This window comes from Budorcas taxicolor, chromosome 21 (genome assembly GCF_023091745.1).
Source record: "Budorcas taxicolor isolate Tak-1 chromosome 21, Takin1.1, whole genome shotgun sequence".
NCBI classification, from domain to species: Eukaryota; Metazoa; Chordata; class Mammalia; order Artiodactyla; family Bovidae; genus Budorcas; species Budorcas taxicolor.
Genome location: NC_068930.1, coordinates 26,469,840 through 26,489,631, shown reverse-complemented (window position 1 = coordinate 26,489,631; position 19,792 = coordinate 26,469,840). Strand labels below are relative to the sequence as shown.

The window sequence follows — 19,792 nt, the reverse complement described above, 5'->3', positions numbered from 1 at the left end:
CTTCCCAGAGTAACTAGGCAAGAAAAGGAAATTAAAGGCATCCCCATCAGAACAGATGAAGTTGCACTGTCACTATTCGATTACAACAGGATTTATATGTAACCTTAAAAACTCCACCAAGTAACAACTATTAAAACTAATAAACTCGGCAACATAGCAAGATATGAACCATCAGAAAGAGAACAGAACAGTCCCATATACAAATGCATCCAAAAAAAACAAAAAAAAAAACCGAAAAACAAACCCTGAAATAAATTTAACTGAGGGGCAGAAATACCTGTACAGTCACGGGCTCCAAGACCTAGAGTCTGGGTTCAAATCCCAGCTCACCCACTGACCTGCAGAGTGACCCAGGGCAAATCACACAATGATCTGAGGCTCAACATATTCAACTGTAAAGTGAACACAAAACCAGTGTCTCCTCCCAGGGCTGTGAAACTCCAAGGAAATGCTTATTTAGGCCGAGGGGTTGGAGTGTCTCCAGGAGCCTCTCCTTGTATGAAACTCCTCTAGAACTGGGCTCTCCTGATCCTGTGGGCGAGGGTCAAGGGTAGAGCCTGGGAGCGGAACGGGACTGGACAAGGACGAGGACAAACAAATACTAGTTCTGTGTCAATGAGGGAAGCCACCTCCTTTCCAGATCTCAGAGTGGGGCCTGCACCGAGGGCCATGCACAATCAGAAGTGATAACTCCGAACCCCCCACAGCAGGGATGGAGCCTTCCTGGCAAGAACCTTCTCTCTGGTCCAGGCTCCAGTGTGATGTAGTGTTGCTCCCTGAGTTCTCCATGTCTCCACCAGGCAAAGAGCTCTTGGGAGCTGGAGGTCTATTAAACCACAGGGGCCTGAGGGTCAGAATGACACAAGGATGGACAACATTGAAAACTAGCTAAATTTTTAAAAAATGACAGAAGTACAGGCGAGGCAGGGGATGAGAAGCAGAAAGACTGACGACCTCTCAAGCTTTTAGCAGAAATATCTCCACACCAGCTCAGCAGAGCCTACAGGAGGAAAATATAATGGAAAAGCAGGCTATGGATATATCTCTACACTGCTGGACCCAGAGATCCAAGTCCCAATCCACCGACATCGTTCTGCATATCCAGACACCGAGAGGACGAAACACAGACCTTGCCTTAGGAGGTCTCAGCCAGACTTAATATTGGGGTTGCTGAGCATGGTCACATGGTCACTATGGACTCAGACCCTCCTCCATGCTCACATCCTCTGTTCTCACAGAAACATACACGGTTCACTACAGAGAACCCTCTGAGGGTACTTATGTATACCAGAAAATGGCAATGGTGAAATGCAAAGAAAAGACACAGAAAAGGAAACATGCCTCTGGGGAGCTCTACAAATTAGAAAAGATCTGAAGCGCTTGATACTTGGCATTTTTAAAAAAGCTTTTTAACATGCAAACCCAGAAAGGACATTTCCAGGAGAAAGGACAAAAGAATCATCCCATTGGGGCAATTTGGTATCCATATGGGAAAGTAAGTTGGATCCCTACCTCACAAAACACCACCAAACCAATTAGAAACATACTAACAACCAAATAGATTTAAGGGACTAGATCTGATAGATAGAGTGCCTGATGAACTCTGGACTGAGGTTCGTGACATTGTACAGGAGACAGGGCTCAAGACCATCCCCGTGGAAAAGAAGTGCAAAAAAGCAAAATGGCTGTCTGGGGAGGACTTAGAAATAGCTGTGAAAAGAAGAGAAGTGAAAAGCAAAGGAGAAAAGGAAAGATATAAGCATCTGAATGCAGAGTTCCAAAGAATAGCAAAAAGAGATAAGAAAGTCTTCCTCAGTGATCAATGCAAAGAAATAGAGGAAAACAACAGAATGGGAAAGACTAGAGATCTCTTCAAAAAAAATTAGAGACACCAAGGGAATATTTCATGCAAAGATGGGCTCGAAAAAGGACAGAAATGGTATGGACCTAACGGAAGCAGAAGATATTAAGAAGAGGTGGCAGGAATACACAGAAGAAGTGTACAAAAAAGAGCTTCACGACCAAGATAATCACGATGGTGTGATCACTCACCTAGAGCCAAACATCCTGGAATGAAGTCAAGTGGGCCTTAGAAAGCATCATTATGAACAAAGCTAGTGGAGGCGATGGAATTCCAGTTGAGCTATCTCAAATCCTGAAAGACAATGCTGTGAAAGTGCTGCACTCAAGTTGCCAGCAAATTTGGAAAACTCAGCAGTGGCCACAGGACTGGAAAAGGTTAGTTTTCATTCCAGTCCCAAAGAAAGGCAAGGAAAAGAATGCTCAAACTACCACACAATTGCACTCATCTCACACACAACTTAAGCAATGCTCAAAATTCTCCAAGCCAGGCTTCAGCACTACGTGAACCGTGAACTTCCAGATGTTCAAGTTGGTTTTAGAAAAGGCAGAGGAACCAGAGATCAAATTGCCAACATCTGCTGAATCTTCAAAAAAGAAGAGTTCCAAAATAACCCATCTATTTCTGCTTTATTGACTATGCCAAAGCCTTTGACTGTGTGGACCAGAATAAACCATGGAAAATTCTTCAAGAGATGAGAATACCAGACCACCTGACCTGCCTCTTGAGGAACTTATATGCAGGTCAGGAAGCAACAGACTGGACAGGGACAACACACTGGTTCCAAATAGGAAAAGGAGAACGTCAAGGCTGTATATTGACACCCTGCTTATTTGACTTCTATGCAGAGTACATCATGAGAAACGCTGGGCTGGAAGAAGCACAAGCTGGAATCAAGATTGCTGGGAGAAATATCATAACCTCAGATATGCAGAGGACACCACCCTTATGGCAGAAAGTGAAGAGGAACTAGAAAGCCTCTTGATGAAAGTGAAAGAGGAGAGTGAAAAAGTTGGCTTAAAGCTCAACATTCAGAAAACAAAGATCATGGCATCTTGTCCCATCACTTCATGGGAAATAGATGGGGAAACAGTTTCAGACTTAATTTTTCGGGTTCCAAAATCACTGCAGATGTTGACTGCAGCCATGAAATTAAAAGACGCTTACTCCCTGGAAGAAAATTTATGAGCAACGTAGATATCATATTCAAAAGCAGAGACATTACTTAGCCAACAAAGGTCCGTCTAGTCAAGGCTATGGCTTTTCCAGTAGTCATGTATGGGTGAGAGAGTTGGACTGTAAAGAAAGCTGAGCACTGAAGAATTGATGCTTTTGAACTGTGGTGTTGGAGAAGACTCTTGAGAGTCCCTTGGACTGCAAGGAGATCCAACTAGCCCATTCCAAAGGAGATCAGCCCTGGGTGTTCTTTGGAAGGAATGATGCTAAAGCTGAAGCTCCAGTATTTTGGCCACCTCATGCAAAGAGTTGATTCTTTGGAAAAGACCCTTATACTGGGAGGGATTGGGGGCAGGAGGAGAAGGGGACGACGTAGGATGAGATGGCTGGATGGCATCACCGACTAGATGGATGTGAGTTTGAGTGAACTCCGGGAGATGGTGATGGACAGGGAGGCCTGGCGTGCTGCAGTTCATGGGGTCGCAGAGTTGGACAAGACTGAGCGACTGAACTGAAACGAACTGAAATGAACTGAACTGAATTGAACTGAAGAACCAACGACTGAAAGAAAAACTTTACAGAATTTCGAACAATTTTGGATGAAGGAATATCTTTTAAGTTCAGGTATTGTTAATTTACAATAATTAGTTTGTTTAAGGTGTATAGCAAAGTGATTCAGTGATTCAGCCTCTCAGGTGCTTCCTTGGACAAAATTCACTCCCTTTGGGAGGCCCGTGGGCCATGCCCTCAACTCAGAACAGCTAAGAATCCTGAATACGCAAAGCTGCACGTGGTGGTGCTTGTGGGGGTTTTTAGACCGAATAAATTATTCTAACATGATACAAGTACCAAGCCCAGAGGTCAAGAGAGGATCTCATAACCTATCTTCAAACAGAAGGCCCTGCTCCCTTGAATGTGGGTGCGTGAAACAGCGCTTGGGAAGGAAAGAGGTGTGTCATGAATATTTTGCCTGCAGAGGACAAAGTGGTGTGTAGAGAGGATGCGCAGGCACGTCCCAGGACACTGAGCACACGGACACAGTGACTGGACTCTCAGCCCTGCTCTTGGGCATCGCACTGTCTCCACCGCTGACACAGGGGGAGCAACTCACCCGTGTCCTGGAGAGTATGGTCACATGACCTGAACCTGGCCAGTCGGTGTGTTCTATCCCTCCTGGCCACCGTGATTGGCTCAGGACTGGTGCGGTGACCAATCGGGGCCCAGGGCCGGGCCTCTCGCTGGAAGCAAGGGAAGAGGAGCTCGCCTTCTGCCAGAAGGGGTGGGGCTGGGTGAGGTCAGGCTCCAGCAGTGGGAGGGGCGTGAGGTCAGCCTGGGGCAGTTGGTGACCTTCCTGAGCCCATGAGGGCAGAGCTGCTGGCCTGAGAATGAGGCCGTTGCTGAGCCCAGGGGTTGAGAGTGCCGGTTCCTGCTGTGGTCCCGGAGCTCCACCTGAAACCGGAGGGAAGCGGTCTGCCTGTGAGTCCTCTCCTGCTTGCCTGTCAGCTTGTTTGAACCATGTTGGGTTTTCTGTCCAGCTGGCTAAGTGGAGACCCTGGAAATGCAGCTGTGTGGGTTTTGGCTGGCTTCAGGGAAGAAATGCCAGATGACACTTGGAGACGCCAGTTTAATCTGGATTCAGGTCGTATCTCTTGAAAATGAAGTGAAAGTCCCTCATTCGTGTATGATTCTTGCGACCCCATAGGCTATACAGTTCATGGAATTCTCCAGGTCAGAATACTGGAGTGGGTAGCCTTTCCCTTCTCCGGGGGATCTTCCCAGTCCAGGGATTGAACCCAGGTCTCCTGCATTGCAGGCAGATTCTTTACCAGCTGAGCCACAAGAGAAGCCCATGACTACTGGAGTGGGTAGCCTGTCCCTTCTGCAGTGGATCAGGATTCCCAACCCAGGAATCAGACCTGGGACTCCTGCATGGCAAGAGGATTCTTTACCAGCTGAGCTATCAGGGAAGCCCAGTATCTCTCTCTTTTTTTCTTTTTTTTTTTTCCCACCATGTTGAGTTTATTATTCCAATGGCACTAATACAGCTGGAGGTGCTCAGTGACACTGTGCAGGCGGGGTTTCCTGCCTTCTAGCTTCTGTCCAAAGAGAACATCTACCCGCTTGTTTCTTGCCCCTTCTGGAGGAAAATCCACTAGGGGCCATTTACCCAAATAAACCTCTTAATGCGTTTATTTTTAACTTTTTGACATTAAGTTTCCCTCTCAACAAAAAAGTATTGGTTGTGCCATCCCCTCCCGCATTCCCACCGGCCAGATAAGTCCCTGCTCCGAGGGCACTTGTTGCCCCTAAAATCTGGAAAGAAATATCGAAAGAAACAGCATCAAGTGTTCATGTTGAGTGATGGCACGAAGTGGGCCCCAGAAACCTGTCAGGCAGAGCATTACTGGGTCTGGACAGCCTCGAGGTGTTGTGGAGAATGTGGGGGCTTGTTGCTGTGGTCACTTGTCCCTGGGCGCAGGGGCCGCGCCAAGTCCCACCCAGTGGCAGGCTAAGCAGAGGCCGCCTACAACTTGACCAGGAAGTTGTCCAAGGCTGGGATCCCTTCCTTCAGGCCTTTGCACTTGCGTGTCTCCGCCACCACCTGACTGGGGCGGCTGGTGTTGTCAAAGGGGTCACCGGGCAGTGGTCGAACACACACTGGGGGAAGGCCTGGCCACCCGTGTTGGACCTCAGGTCAGCGGTGAAGCCAAAGGACTCATTGACAGGGAGGTAGGCCTTCACAACAAACATGGGAGTGCCGGCCACCTGGGTCTCCTCAAAGACGTGGTCCCGCTTTCTGTTCAGGACACCGTAGATACCACCAACCACTTGTTCCGGGCACTGGATCTCCACAAGATAGATGGGCTCCATGAGCCGGGGCTGGGCAGTCAGCACACTGGCATACAGGCAGTGCCAAGCTGTGGGGATGATCTGGCCACCCCCACGGTGGATGGCATCAGCGTGCAAGCGTCACATCATGGACGTCAAAGCGCATGCCCCGCATATTCTCCTCGCACAGTGCCCCCTCCTTGGTGGCCCACTGGAAGCCAGCCACCACACTGTCCTTGATTTCGTTGAGGTACTGTACACCCTTGGTGATGTCCGTGAGGATGTTGGGGCCCGTGCCATCAGGGCCGAAGCACCAGATCTTACGGGCCTCAGCCACGTCCCACTCGTACTTCTCAGCCAGGTAGCGGGCCCGCTGCTTGAGCTCCTGGCGTGCGGACACCTCGCCCTTGTTGATGTCCTCAGCCCGGCCATCAGGGAAGGGCCGCGCCTTCATGTAAAGCCTATTGTGCTTGTTGGGGGACTTGGACAGGCAGAGCACGTTCGACTCCTCACTGACAGTCTCCCGGTACGAGACAACTGGGTCAGATTTCTTGATGGGGATGCAAGCAGGATCCTCCTCCAGGTCCTTGAGGCAGATCTCCAAGTGCAGCTCCCCAGCCCCCGCGATAATGTGCTCCCCGGACTCCTCGATGATGCACTGCACCATGGGGTCCGACTTGGCCAGCCGCTTCAGACCTTCCACCAGCTTGGGCAGGTCGGCTGGGTTCTTGGCCTCCACAGCGACCCTGACAACAGGGCTCACGCTGAACTTCATCACCCGCATGTTGTGGGCATGCTCGAAGGTGGTGATGGTGCCAGTCTTCACCAGGAACTGGTCCACGCCCACCAGACCCACAGTGCTGCCACAAGGCACATCCTCGATGGGCTCCACGTAACGGCCCATCATCAGGATTGTCCTCTGGATCGGCTTCAGGTACAGGTCCTCCTTCTTCCCAGGAGTATAGTTGGGTCCCATGATGCGGACCTTCAGGCCAGTAGACACCAGCCCTGAGAAGACCCGGCCGAAGGCATAGAACCGACCTTTGTCAGAGGTCGGCACCATTTTGGAAATGTCCATCATGAGAGGGCCTTTGGGATCACAGCTTTTAATGCCCATGGCTGCCTCATCGTCTGGGGGACCCTCATACAGGAGCTCACAGCGGTACTTCTGGGCTGTCACAGGGGAAGGCAGGTGGATGGTGATCATCTGCAGCAGGGCGTCCCCAGCAGGCAGCCAGCGGCGCATCACAGCCTTCAGAAATGGTTTGCCCTCCTTGTCCTTATCTTCACTGTCCAACTTGATGTCCAGTTTTTCAATTAGTTTTGCCATCTCCTCTTTCTTGAAGTTCATGATTGCATCAAACACCTTGAAGACTGGGTCCAGGATGAGCTGGCAGAACGTCCGAGGCAGCTTCTTGCCATCAGGGCTATTGGCTGACTTGCTGAACTTGCCAGTGGCTGGATCAAAGCACAGGTCTCCCCACAGCTTTTTCATCATGTCCTCTACCTTCTTGGCCCGCTCAGCAGGCCCTAGCTGTCCCTCGCCCTTGGCGGCAAACTTGGCCACATACATCTCTGCAAACTGCTTCAGGGTAAAGGCCCAACCATGGAGACCAGATCCAAAGCCAACAGTACCAAGGACGGGGTCAGTCATGATGTTGCCCATGGGGCCGCTCTCGCCCTCGCCGTAGGTAGAGATAACGACGTTGACATTCTCCACGATACGCTGGAAGGTTTGGTAGAGCTCCTCAGGCTCCAGCTGCAGCTCAAGCAGGGCCCGGTCCATCTTGTTCATCATCAGCACTGGCTTGATGTGCTCAGCGATGGCCTGGCGCAGCACCGTCTCTGTCTGCACACACACACCAGACACACAGTCCACCACCACCAAGGCACCGTCAGTGACACGGAGTGCGGCTGTCACCTCTGAGGAAAAGTCGACGTGCCCAGGGGAATCAATGAGGTTGATGAGGAAGCCAGAGCCATCCTTGCTCTGCTTGATGAAATTCAAGTCGTTCTCTGAAAGCTCGTAGAAAAGGGAGATGGCCGTTGACTTGATGGTGATGCAACGCTCCTGCTCGTCCTTCCGGGTGTCAGTGAAGCGGGTCTCCCCAGCCCGGGCAGAGGCGATGATACCCGCCTTACACACCAGGGAGTCTGTCAGAGTGGACTTGCCATGGTCCACGTGGGCGATGACAGACATGTTCCGGACGTTGGCCTTCTTGTCCATGATGGCCCGGATCTGGTCTACTGTGAAGTTCACAATGGTGGCGGATGGCGGTGGATTCTCCCAAGCAGATCCGAGCGAGCTGGGTCGCGCCGAGCAGCCCAGTATCTCTTAAGGCCAGCTATTCATTGATATCTCTTAAGGCCAGCTATTAATTGTAGGATTCCCCTAATTAGTCTTCACAGGATTAAGGTGGCAACCTGCTAAGGTAGCAATCGATGTCTTTTTTCTAGAGGACAAAACTGGGGCTCAGAGAAGCGGGTAACAGGTGACACAGCTACAGCAAGGAAGTGTGCACCTAGACAAACTCCCCAGATCCTGCTGTTAGAACCCAGGGAAGCCATATGGTGTGGCTTGTCCATGTGACAGGGGCTAAGGCACCCAGCCCACACTGGATACTGTGGGGACCTGACTTGGTAACTGCCGTCTGGAAGCTCTGAGACTCACAAAAGCAATTTGCACTGAAGAGAGGAAGGACACCTCCCTTCATCCGCCCCACCACACCCTCCAGGTTCTCCCATACCCTGCCCCCTTTCTCTTGCTTTGTGAGGGAATAAGAGTCACACTCATGTGACCACATTGGCTGTCCACTGTTCACGAGCTACCAAGTGGAGCTGCTACAGGAGAGGCCATGAGCCTTTGCCCCTGAGTACCTCTCTTTCCTTTGTACCGTGGGAGCCCTCCTCCACACCTGCACACCAGAGGCCTTTTCTGAGACACGTAGGGACCCTCCCTCAGTTTGCAACAGGTTGCCTCCATCGCTGTCCTTTCAATGCCTCCCTTGAAACTCAGCTCATGAGCTCCTTTGTCTGCATCGCGGCCCACCTGGCTGCCACGGGAGGGACAGAGCTGACAATGAATCCAAAGCTCGAATCTCACAGCCAGGAATCTGTGTATAAAGGACCTGATCATTCACGCTGTAGAGGCTGTAGTAGGTTGCAGGGATCCGTAACCAGGGCTTAGGCCAAGGTGACTCCACAGCTGTTTTAATGCCTGGGGAGGGTTCTGGCTATAGTGTGGGTGGGGTGAGTCTCCTGAGGTTGTGAAGGCCCCCTGTGTGCAGGTTCATGGCTCAGAGAGAAGAGAAGGTGGAGTCCTTCCCTGGAGGTGGTCACAGCTCATGGACGAGCCAGACAGGCAGGCAGGGCTCGATAGCACCTGAGCTGCCTTCATGAGTGAATGGTGTGGGGGCAGAGGAAGAGAATCAGGTCTGCTCCCTTATGTGGTGCCCAGGGCAGGTTGTCACCAGACTAAACACTTACTATGGTGATGACCATCACTGCCGTCTGCAGAGGGTTTACATTGGTGTGTGTCTACATCTGAGCAGTCAGGCCGTTGCTAAACCACACTGGCCATGGGCATTGCCTCTCCTTAGAACTTGATATGTTTCGTCTCTTCCATACTGAACATTCGTTGCCAAGAGGGTTTTGGGGCCACAAGGATGTTGGCTTTTTCTCTAGGTTTGTCTCATGAGGGATGAGTTTCTGGTTGTTGGTGTGGTTTGTTTTTCCAGCTCCCTTGCTTGGCTTATTTTGTGACTTTGTTTCTGCCAGAGGAAGGGCTTAGGATCTGGCTTCTGGCTGAGATGTGACACTTACCACAGCAATGCCGACGTGGAGATCATGACCACATTTGCCAAAAGGGCTTTGTTTTGCAGAATACATCTCGAAAGTACCTACACTGTCCTTTCAGATACGCAAAGGCTATTTGAAATGAAATAAAAAACAAGAATTCTCAAGTTGACTCTTACAATATGCGGGGAATCAGAAAAATCCCCTGGAGAAGGGAAACACTACCCACTCCAGTATTCTGGCCTAGACAATTCCTTGGAGTGTATAGTCCATGGGGTCACAGAGAATCAGACAAAATCGGATGACTGAACAACAACAGCAATGATGTCTCACCATTTGTCAAACAGAGAAACCAGCAGTATTTGCACGACTGTGTGCATGTTCAGGTGCTCATTCGTGTCCAACTCTTTGCAGCCCTGTGGCCTGTAGCACCCAAGATCCTCTATCCGTGGAATTTTTCAGGCAAGAATACGGAAATGGATTGCCATTTCCACCTCCAGGGGATCTTCCCCACCCAGAGACTGAACCCAGGTCTCCTGCATTTCACAATCTACACTGGCTGGCGGGTTCTTTTCTGCTGAACCGTCTGGGAAACAACTCATTACATCACTGGGTTATTCTAAAGTACTTCACTTAGAGTCTGGCACTCGGGAAGTTCTCACTGGTGATGTGAATATTCAGTCATGTATCATTATTGCTCATATGATAATGGAATGGCCACGCTCACAAAGGAGAAAGAAGAGCCTTTCCAAGTCCAGTTAAATCCTTCACCACACATATCTTCTTTAAATCTTCTGACTTTGAAATAAACATCAAGCATAAAGACATTGGTTATGGCCACCAGGAAAGATCGAGTTCTACTAGTAAGTGACGAGGCTTCTTCCAGTTCCAACATGCATGTGTTGTTTCCCCGGCATCACCCAGCACTTCTGTGACAGCAGCTGGGGGTCCTGCAACCTAACTCAGTGTGGACCCTGCCTATCTGGGGGTAGTTCCAGACCCCACAGGTTAAAGGCCCAGCCCTACAAGACTCTCCCCCGACTCCAGCCATCATTTGCAAGCCCAGATTGTCACCTGCACTCTGACCTGCTGGCTACCCGTTCCGAGGTTCTAATGACTTTGGGTTCTATTAATTTTTGGAGTGGTCGTGGAACTCAGAGAAACATGTTGCCTAGTAGATCACAGCCTTATTGTAAAAGGTAATAAACTCAGGAACAGCAGATGGAGGGGGATACATAGGACAGGGTGTGTGTGGGGGAGGCACGGAACTTCACGCTCTCCGAGCCTCACTTTCCCCAAATCTGCATGTGTTCCTCAACCCAGAAGCTGTCCAGACCCTGTTTGGGGATTTTTATGGAGGAGTCATCACACAAGCACAATTGATTAAATCAGTGGCTGTTGGTGATCGCTTCAACCAGAAGCCCTTTTGGCTTTCCCAGACATGGTCAGGGGAGGAGTGGGGCAGAGGAGGGACCGGAAATTCCAATCCTTAACCATGTGCTTACTTGCCCTGGCAAGCAGCGCCCCCCTTTGGAAAGGAGGCACTCTCCGAAAAGTCACCTCATTCACCTAACAAGAGACACCTTGACTGCTCTCCCCACTTCGGTAATTGCCAGAGTTTTAGGAGCTCTGTGCCAGGACCGGGGGCAAAGACCAAAAATGTATTTCTTATTATTAATACAAATCACAAGGTCACGGTGACCCCAAACATCAGTGATAATTTGATTCTATAGCCTTAAAAGTTTTTCAGCAGTTGAGTGGGCTTTTTTAAACAAAATTTGGGGGCCACACCTCGAGGCATGCGGTGATCTTAGTTCCCCAATCAGGGACTGAACCCACTGTCCCTGCATTGGAAGGCAGAGTGTTAACCGCTGGACCACCAGGGAAGTCTCTGATTGGGCCCTTTTTAGGTGAAACTGTTATTGGCATAAACTAAATGGTTCAAGATTTCAAAAAGCTGGAGCTGAGCATGAGCCATCTTCCTGTGGTGTCTTCAGATCATTATCGACTTTTCCATGGCCCCTGCAACCCTCAGCTTTCCCCTGAGATGAATCAGTCCCCAGGAAGCCTGTTGCCTGCCCCTGCTCGAGACCAGAGTCTATTCAGCGGCCACTGGGCACAGGCAGCGTGCGGGGTGTGTGCGGGTCCACACCAACCTGAGTAGTGGAGAGATGTCAGGGAAGACTCATTCCCGGGTGTGCTCTGATTACAAGAAGTGAGAAGGTTTGGGGAACAAAATAGCCTCGGAGAGAGCCCAGTCACACTACCTTGCCCACTGTGAAACAAAACTGGGGCTTCTGCATGCTTCCCCAGGGAGAAAGAAATCCATAGACTCCGCTGGATACTCAAACAATGACCTCCAAAAGATGAAGAGTCTTCAAGTGGGATTTCTCAGCCTTGGTGTTGTTGGCATTTAATATCTTGCAGCATTCATAAATGCAACTGAAAATGTCCCCAGATGTCACCAGTGTCCCCCGGGCCCAAACATGAGGGCCAGCTGGACAGGCTGGACCAGGAGCAAGGATGAAGGAAATGAAAGTCGCTCAGTCATGTCTAACTCTTGGCGACCCCATGGGCTATACAGTCGATGAAATTCTCCAGGCCAGAACACTGGACTGGGTAGCCTTTCCCAGGAGACCGAACCCAGGTCTCCTGCATCGCAGGCAGATTCTTTACCCGCTGAGCTCCAAGGGAGGCCCAAGGGAAGCCCAGAAGCAGGGGTGGGGGGATGCAAAAGGACAGGGAAGCAAGAGCAGTGGGGGCAGATAAGCAAGTCTGCCCTCCTGAAATGTCTGCTGGCCCGGTCGTCTGCAGTTATGACTGGGCGGGGTGTGGAGGGCACAGGGGCTCAGAGGTGTGTGACCCCCTTTGCTCCCCCTGGGCCAGCAGGTGTGTGAGGCTGAGCCGCTCTGAGGCAACATGGGCTTTGAGCCCCACACAGATGGGGCCCCTGTGTGCAGCGTGAGCCTTTCTCCCGAGTCAGGAGGTTTATTGTTGAGAAGACATCCCGTGATGACCGGGGGAAGACTGGCCTGGCTGAGGTAGCGGTCGATTGGTGGATCTTAGGGACACAGAACATTGAGTGTCCCAGGTGGGGCTTCTGATACCGACGACCACAAACTGGGGTGGTGGGGAGGCTTAAAACAATACTAATCGATTCTCTCCCAGTTCTGGGGGCCAGAAGTCTAAAGTCAAGGGTCAGCAGGACCGGGCCCCCCGACCTGGGCTCTGGAGGAGCGTCACTCCCAGCTCTTCCAGTTTCTGGGGCTCCAGGTGTTCCTGGGTTTGTGGTCACATCCCCTCAGCCTCGGCTTCCTCCTCACATGGCCTTCTCTGTGTGTCTCTTCTCTTCTTATGAAGACACCCATCATTCTGCATAAGGCCCACCTAATCCACTGTAACCTTATCTAACTTGATTTCCTCTGCAATGACCCGATTTACGAATAAAGGCCCCCTGGCAAATATGGGGAGTTGGGATGTGGGTGTCTCTTTCGGAGGGCACCATTCACCCCGCTACAAAGCTGAGTCTTTACACACAAGCAGTTATCCCAGGAATGGGGGGAGCTCACGCAGGACCCCTCGAGTACAGCCATGGATGGGTGTGGTTGGAGAGTTGAGCAGGGCAGGTGGTCTGGTGGGGACCAAGCCTTGGCCTGGATGCCTCGGTGCAGGGTCCCGGGGTGTGCACGGAAGCCCCTGAGGTCGTCAAGATGCAGGTTCTGACTTTTAGCAGGTCTAGGAGTGCCCCACAGTACACCTCTCACCTGCTCCCAGGGTGTATAAACTGCTGACCCTGGTCCATGCTTAGAGGTGCGAGGAGCGTGCAGGCCTGTTTCCCAGGAACTGTCAGAAACTTCCCCAAGGAAGGCCCCCCCCTCCAGTGTCTACGCAAGTCCCCAATCCCCTGTCCAGTGCCCCAGATGTACCCCAGACAGAGACCCATACACAGCACTGGGTGCCTGGGTCAGGAACCCAGTGGAGGGGGAAGTGGTGGGTCTGGAAGAAACATGCTCATAACTTTGCGTATAGGATGGATGGAGCCTGAGCCTGGCCAAGTGGCTGTGACCACAGGTGACCCACTTGCCCCCCGACCCTCCGCCAGGCACTGTGGGCCCAGAGGACCTCAGCTTAAAAATTGCTTCCCCAGCCACCCACGAGAGGGGCCCTCATTGTCAAATCAGGATCTGACCCCTTAATCCAGAGATGACCCCCGAAGTCAGTTTCACACATGAGGGTCCAGGAGGGATGTCATGTCAGAGACCCCTGGGACAGCAGACAGGATGGAAATGGTAGGAAAAGGTCCTGGAGGCAGGTGGCCCAGGCCTGCCTTCTGCAGGAGCGCCTCTTCCGCCCATTCCCCACTGCTCTGTCCCTCCGATGGCTGTGGGGTTAGCAGCCAGGGTTCCCAGGAAATGGACAAGAGCAGCTTGTGGGCCAACATGTTTCCTTGTAACTGAAACCCATCAGCATTTTTCAAGGGCAGACTCAAAGCCAGGGCATTATGTATGTCCACTGGCAATTGCTGAAAAGCCACACAGGAAAATCCCGACTATGCACTGGGGGTGACCGAGGCCCACACCTCCCTGATGTTGAACTTGACTCCGGATTCGGCCAATTGTTAAGGCCGCAGACATGTGAACCCTACGAGGTCAGTTTGCTTTCAAGCTGCCGTTCAGGGCTCGCCACCGCACCCCACGGCTGGCAGGCTGTAGTTTCTCCTCATTCCTTCCCGGAGTTGGTGTGGGCCGTGGTGGTATCTGTTTCCCGTCTTTTGGATATTGCTTTTTTGAAAAGCAAGCGAGCAACTGCCTACTGGAGGACGGGAGCCACCTCCACACCAGACTCCAGGATGGCTGGTCAGGCGGTAAGGGTACCTGAGCTCCCAGAGGGGCTCAGACCCCACACAGCCCGTGTGGCCATGTGTGCAGGTCCAGACCCAGCCCGGCCACTTCCTGAAGGCTGAGCAGCCTCAGGCAAGTGGCTTCCCTACTCGGGACCTTGGTTTTTCCACCTTAGAATGGAGGGGCTTTCACCTGCTGGGGGGTGGGCAGGGTTGCCATGGACATGGGACAGGGGAGAGGGGCATGTTTCTTGCAGTTTCCAGCTGAGGCTTTGTGGGCATGAGCTGGTGTCTGAGACAGTTCCCAGACTTGGCTAAGTGTGGTGATGAGCATGGAGTTGGGAGTGGGGGTCCATCCCCATAGCCTGGACATTGGAGTGGGGGTTCTCGACTTAGAGGCACCTCAGGTCTAGTTTCAACAACTCCGTATGTAAGGATAATGCAGCAACAGATGTTCTCAGGGACTTGTCAGCCTGGATGCAAAGCCCCATCCCCACCCCACCTTCTGTGGGCATCCTGACCTGGCTTGTGGTAAAAGGGTCAGATCCCTTTACCACAGGAAGGAACTGAGGCTCTGAGAGGTGGGGCAAGGAGATCAAGGCCACTGGGCCCGACAGGGGCAGTTGAACGTGGGTGCTGGGTTCTCACGTCAGACTCTTGGCCCTGAACCGTGAGAACTGGACTGTCAGGAGGGCTGAGTGCCAAAGAATTGCTGCTTTTGAACTGTGGAGTTGGAGAAGACTCTTCAGAGTCCCTTGGACTGCAAGGACATCAAAGCAGTCAATCCTAAAGGAAATCAACCCTGAATATTCATTGGAAGGACTGATGCTGAAGCTGAAGCTCCAATACTTTGGCCAACCCGTGTGAAGAGCTGACTCATTGGAAAAGACCCTGATGCTGGGAAAGATTGAGAGCAGGAGGAAAAGGGGGCATCAGAGGATGAGATGGTTTGATGGCATCACGGAGTCAATAGACATGAGTTTGAGTAAGCTCTGGGAGGTGGTGAAGGACAGGGAAGCCTGGTGTGTTGCAGTCCATGGGATCTCAAAGAGTCGGACGTGACTTAGTGACTGAACAACAACAAAATGTGGTCTTCAGCCTCCATCTCACTCCTACCCCCAGGCTTAGTGCCTGTGCCATGAGCCTCTCCTACAGTGAGGTGTCAGGGGCCATTGTCTAGTCCCGAAGCTATTCATATCTCTATTCATAATTCCACCATGACACATTCATTTCTTTGGCTGTAAAGTTTTTATGTCTCTTGAGTCTTAAGTGCTGAGGCTTTTCTACACCCCACCTGGCTCCCTCTGGGCCTCTCCTGGTTTTGTGGAAGCGTACTTGTTCTAAAGTGGAGAAGGAAATGGCAAAGTTATCAAGTGAATTCTGGACATGTTTTAAGAGTCTTGTCTTTAAAGTTCCCCAAGGACGACTCTTCCCTGGTCCTAGGTAGTCGGGCTGAAATCTGTGCCCCTCTGGTTGCGGTTTTGATGTCCTCCCATGTCTCTAGGCTGGTTGTGTGCCAGAGTCGGCTCTCTCTGGCTCATCGGGAATTCTGCCAGCCGGGTGTTAACCCTTTGGTACATGAAACAGGCCACAGCAGGAGAATTTACACCACGGAAATTGGCAAATGATGCAGCTGCAGATCAGGGTTCCTTCCTGGAGAGCAGGGGGTTGGGCAGGGGGCTGCATACATTATCAGCATGCCCCTGCTGAGTGGCCACGTGTCTCCTTTTCCTGAAGAGGCCAAGTGTCTTCAAACGCGTCTATTGTATTTTCACTTCTCGTTATGACACCTTTTTATTTCTGCTTGTTCTGTTTGGTTCTTTTCCAAGTTGGCTGTGTCATTTTCTTTAATGGTTTCCTGTCCTTGGCAGGACCTTTCTATCTTGAGGTTCATTTCTCTAAATGAGATGAGCTTAGCTGATTTATTAGATGTATTATCCATCAAATCCTCTCAGAATCCCAAAGCTGAGGGGGTCACTTCTGCTGGTTCTCCTCCAGCTGTCTTTCATCCTGGTGTGCCTGGCGCTCTTCCATAACGGCCACCACTCTTCCATAACCCGTGGGGCAGTTCCCAAGCCTGGGAAGAAGGTGTCCTTATCCAGAAAGACTTGGCACTTGCATTCTCCACTCATCTGAGGGTGTTATGGATAGGGTTACCTTGAACCAAGGTCACGGGCTGACATGCCTGGACCCACTGGGGTCCTCACCTGCTCCTTCTCCTGCTCGGCACCAGAACCACCTTCCTTGTCATTCCCGAGGCTGGAGGAGGGAGGTCCTTTCTGGGTCACCTGAAAGTGTCGTCTCCTGGGAGTCCAGCTCCATGGGGGGGTGGGGGGGGGAGGAGTCTTCTGTTGGACTCCTCCTCTTGGGCAGTTGCTCCTCTGGGTCTTCTCAGGTCTTCACTAACTTTAAGGCGTGACACTTTTTGATTGTTTTTGTTTTCCATGAGAGGGTGGATCTGAGTAACCTACCCACCAATCATCAAAGCAGAACTGTGAATGAATACATGTCTTTTATTCCTTCAAGAAGCCAGGCCTCAGGAACCAGACCCTATGCCGAAGCTGAGGGGTAAATCTGCCCCAGCCGGTCCTGCAGCCCCAGCTCCCTGAGAGACTGCATTCTGGGTCCTGGCTCACTGGAAACAGTCAAGGGTACCATGTCCAGGATGTGGAGAAAGCATGCTTATGCCAGCACCCCATGTGACCACTCCTCCTGGGCGGTGCTGACGTGGTCAGCAGGAACCACAGAGCAGAAATGCCTCCCTGCAGACCCTTTCCCAGGGACTGAGCACTTTGCTGTCCACTTCGGGAGCCGTCCAGGTAGAGGGCAGGCGTGAGCAAGTCAGGGTCAGCCCCCAGGGCAGTCCCAGCCTGCCTCCTCGTCCACGAGTATTAAAATGAACCCAAGGATGCTGCCAGAGGTTGGGGAAGGACCTCAGGAGCATTCTCGGCCTGCACACAGTAGGAACTCGGCAGGACTGTGCCCCCGGCCCCATGGATCACTCAGCAAATATCCTCAACCAAGGCTCCTGTGAGATGACACGTTCAGGTGACCCAGAAAGGCCCCCTGTCTTCCAACTCCGGGAACTGGAAGGAGGGTGGTCCTGGCGCTGATCAGAAAGAGGGGATGAGGCCCACCCCACGCCAGACCCTCTCCCTCCCGGGGGCACGTCTGTCACCTAAGCAGAGAGACTCAGCCAGGAACCAGCCTTTCAGCTCACACCCACGTGGGACCCCGGTGCCAACAGGAAGAGCAGGCAGGACCCAGGGCTGCCAAGAATGCACCCGGTCATTAGGGACAGACCAGCCATCACGTGCCTTGAACACATTCGAGTTGAACACGGCCTCTCCCACAGAGCGGCCCTGGCATCAGAGGCCCTCCGAGTGGTGGTATTATCCTTAGAGCTGAGGAAGCCGAGGGCACAGCGGGGAGGTTGACCAGTCCCCTGTGGTGGTCAGAAGTCCGAGCCAGGCTTCCCACCGGGGCTCTGCGGCTTCCTGGCCCGGCGGTGCTCGGAAGCCGTCCTGTGTGTCCCTGCCATGTACACACGCTCCCCACAGCTCCTGCTGGACCATGAGCCAGTTGGGGTTCACACACAAGATGGCGTGGAAGCGCGCCCACCACCCTCAGGCCTGAGACGTGGCACCCCTAATTCCTTGATGGCAGTGACGGGGCCCTCTGGGGTGGGTGGCAGCTGTGGAGTCAGGGTGGGTTGGGGAGGTGTGCTGCCCGGGAGCCCTCTGGGGGGAGCTAAGGACCCCAGGCTTGGCCTCATTGAGGCCAACCTTCCAACAACCTAGGAGGCTGCCCTTCAGCGAAGATGGGTGGCTGTGACATATAACACGGCAGCTCAGGCAGCCGCGGGGACGAATAGGGGCCCTTGGCATCCTCGACCACAAGGAATCCCCACGGGGACGTTTTTGCTTGTTCTGTGATTCCCTTCTTCCTTCTAAAAGGAAAGTGCCGGGAACAACTATGGTGAGGTCGCTGTTCCTGTGAGTTGAGCCGGGAGTGGAGGTTTAAACCAGTCCAGTCTGTGCTGGGCGAGCCTCCCCTTCCCCTCCCACACCTCGGACGGCACAGACCTGGTCACTCTCCTGGGCCTTCTTGGCTCTTTAGGAACTTTAAAGTATGACATTTGTTATTTCTTGTCTTTGTCCAGCATTTGGCGGCGGTCCACTGCAAGGGCCCTGACCCTGTCCTCTCCCCGAGCCCCTTGGCCCTTCCCATGCCCACGCCAAGGCTCAAGGCCCCTGCAGTTCTGTGGCCTCCAGACTCCCCACCCGAGGGGCCAGTCCGGCCAGAAGCCACCGCTCTGGGGCGTCCTGCTGGCGGAGGGGACCAGCATCTTATGGTTTCTTCCTGCCGGGAGCAGACTGCTGTCAGGCCAGGCACCAGGGTTTAAAACATCCTATATGTGTAAGAACGAGGACATCCCACACGTCCACCGAGTCCCACGACCCTTTCCCAATCCTGCCAGATGTTTTACTTGGAGGGACCCTGTCGCTTACATAAACAGCTGAGCGTGTTTTCCCAGGGATGTGGCCCGGGCACTGCTTCTTGACCAGCATCGAGAGAAATCTCCATGGACTCGGAGGAATATATTTTGGGTCTTTGCATGTGGCTGAACAGAACGCATAGAAATAAACGGGAGCTGTAACAGGAAAGACGGGGTTGGCCGTATGGGGCCATCCGTGGTCATTCCCGCTGCCCCATGTGGTCAACCCCGCGGCCGGGAGCCCCCAGGCTAGAGGCGTTGCTGCCTCTTGGGTCTCGGTGCCTCACGGCTTCCTATGGTAGGGGAAGGGGCTTCCAGCTTCTTTGCAAAGAGAGTCTGTGCAGGGGTGGACTTAGCGGCTTCAAGGTCGTGGAGATATGGCATAGCCCCAGCCACGGGGTTGGGCGGGGATGCTGAGAGCACCAAGATCTCCCCTCAACTGTGAAGCAAGTCACATATGGCAAAGATTTGCAGAGGAGCAATAGATGGTCTCAGAGAGGCTGAGTCACTCGCCAGAGACAACCCAGCAGCAGACCGGGACTGCGACCCCTGTCGTTTAAACCGCGGCTCCCTCCAGCGCCCATCTGACCTGCCCCTTGAGGGCAGCAGGAAGATCTGGGCTTCCCCGGCCTGAGCGCCCATGCCTGCCTCCCCTCATCTGTGCTGGGATGTGTCCATTCCCAAACCCATGCGCTATGTCCCCTGGCCCTGGGCTGTCATGTCAGGCTCCAGGTTCCCTGCAGGAGAGCCCCACGCCCACCAGCACACCTTGGGGCCCTGCTCACCTGTTCTC

General features: G+C 52.6%; 1 pseudogene; it reads right to left on the bottom strand.

Annotated features, from left to right (window-relative positions):
* The window catches only part of LOC128066827 (elongation factor 2-like), a 191,122-nt pseudogene that overhangs the window by 58,993 nt on the left and 112,337 nt on the right, over positions 1 to 19,792 (bottom strand).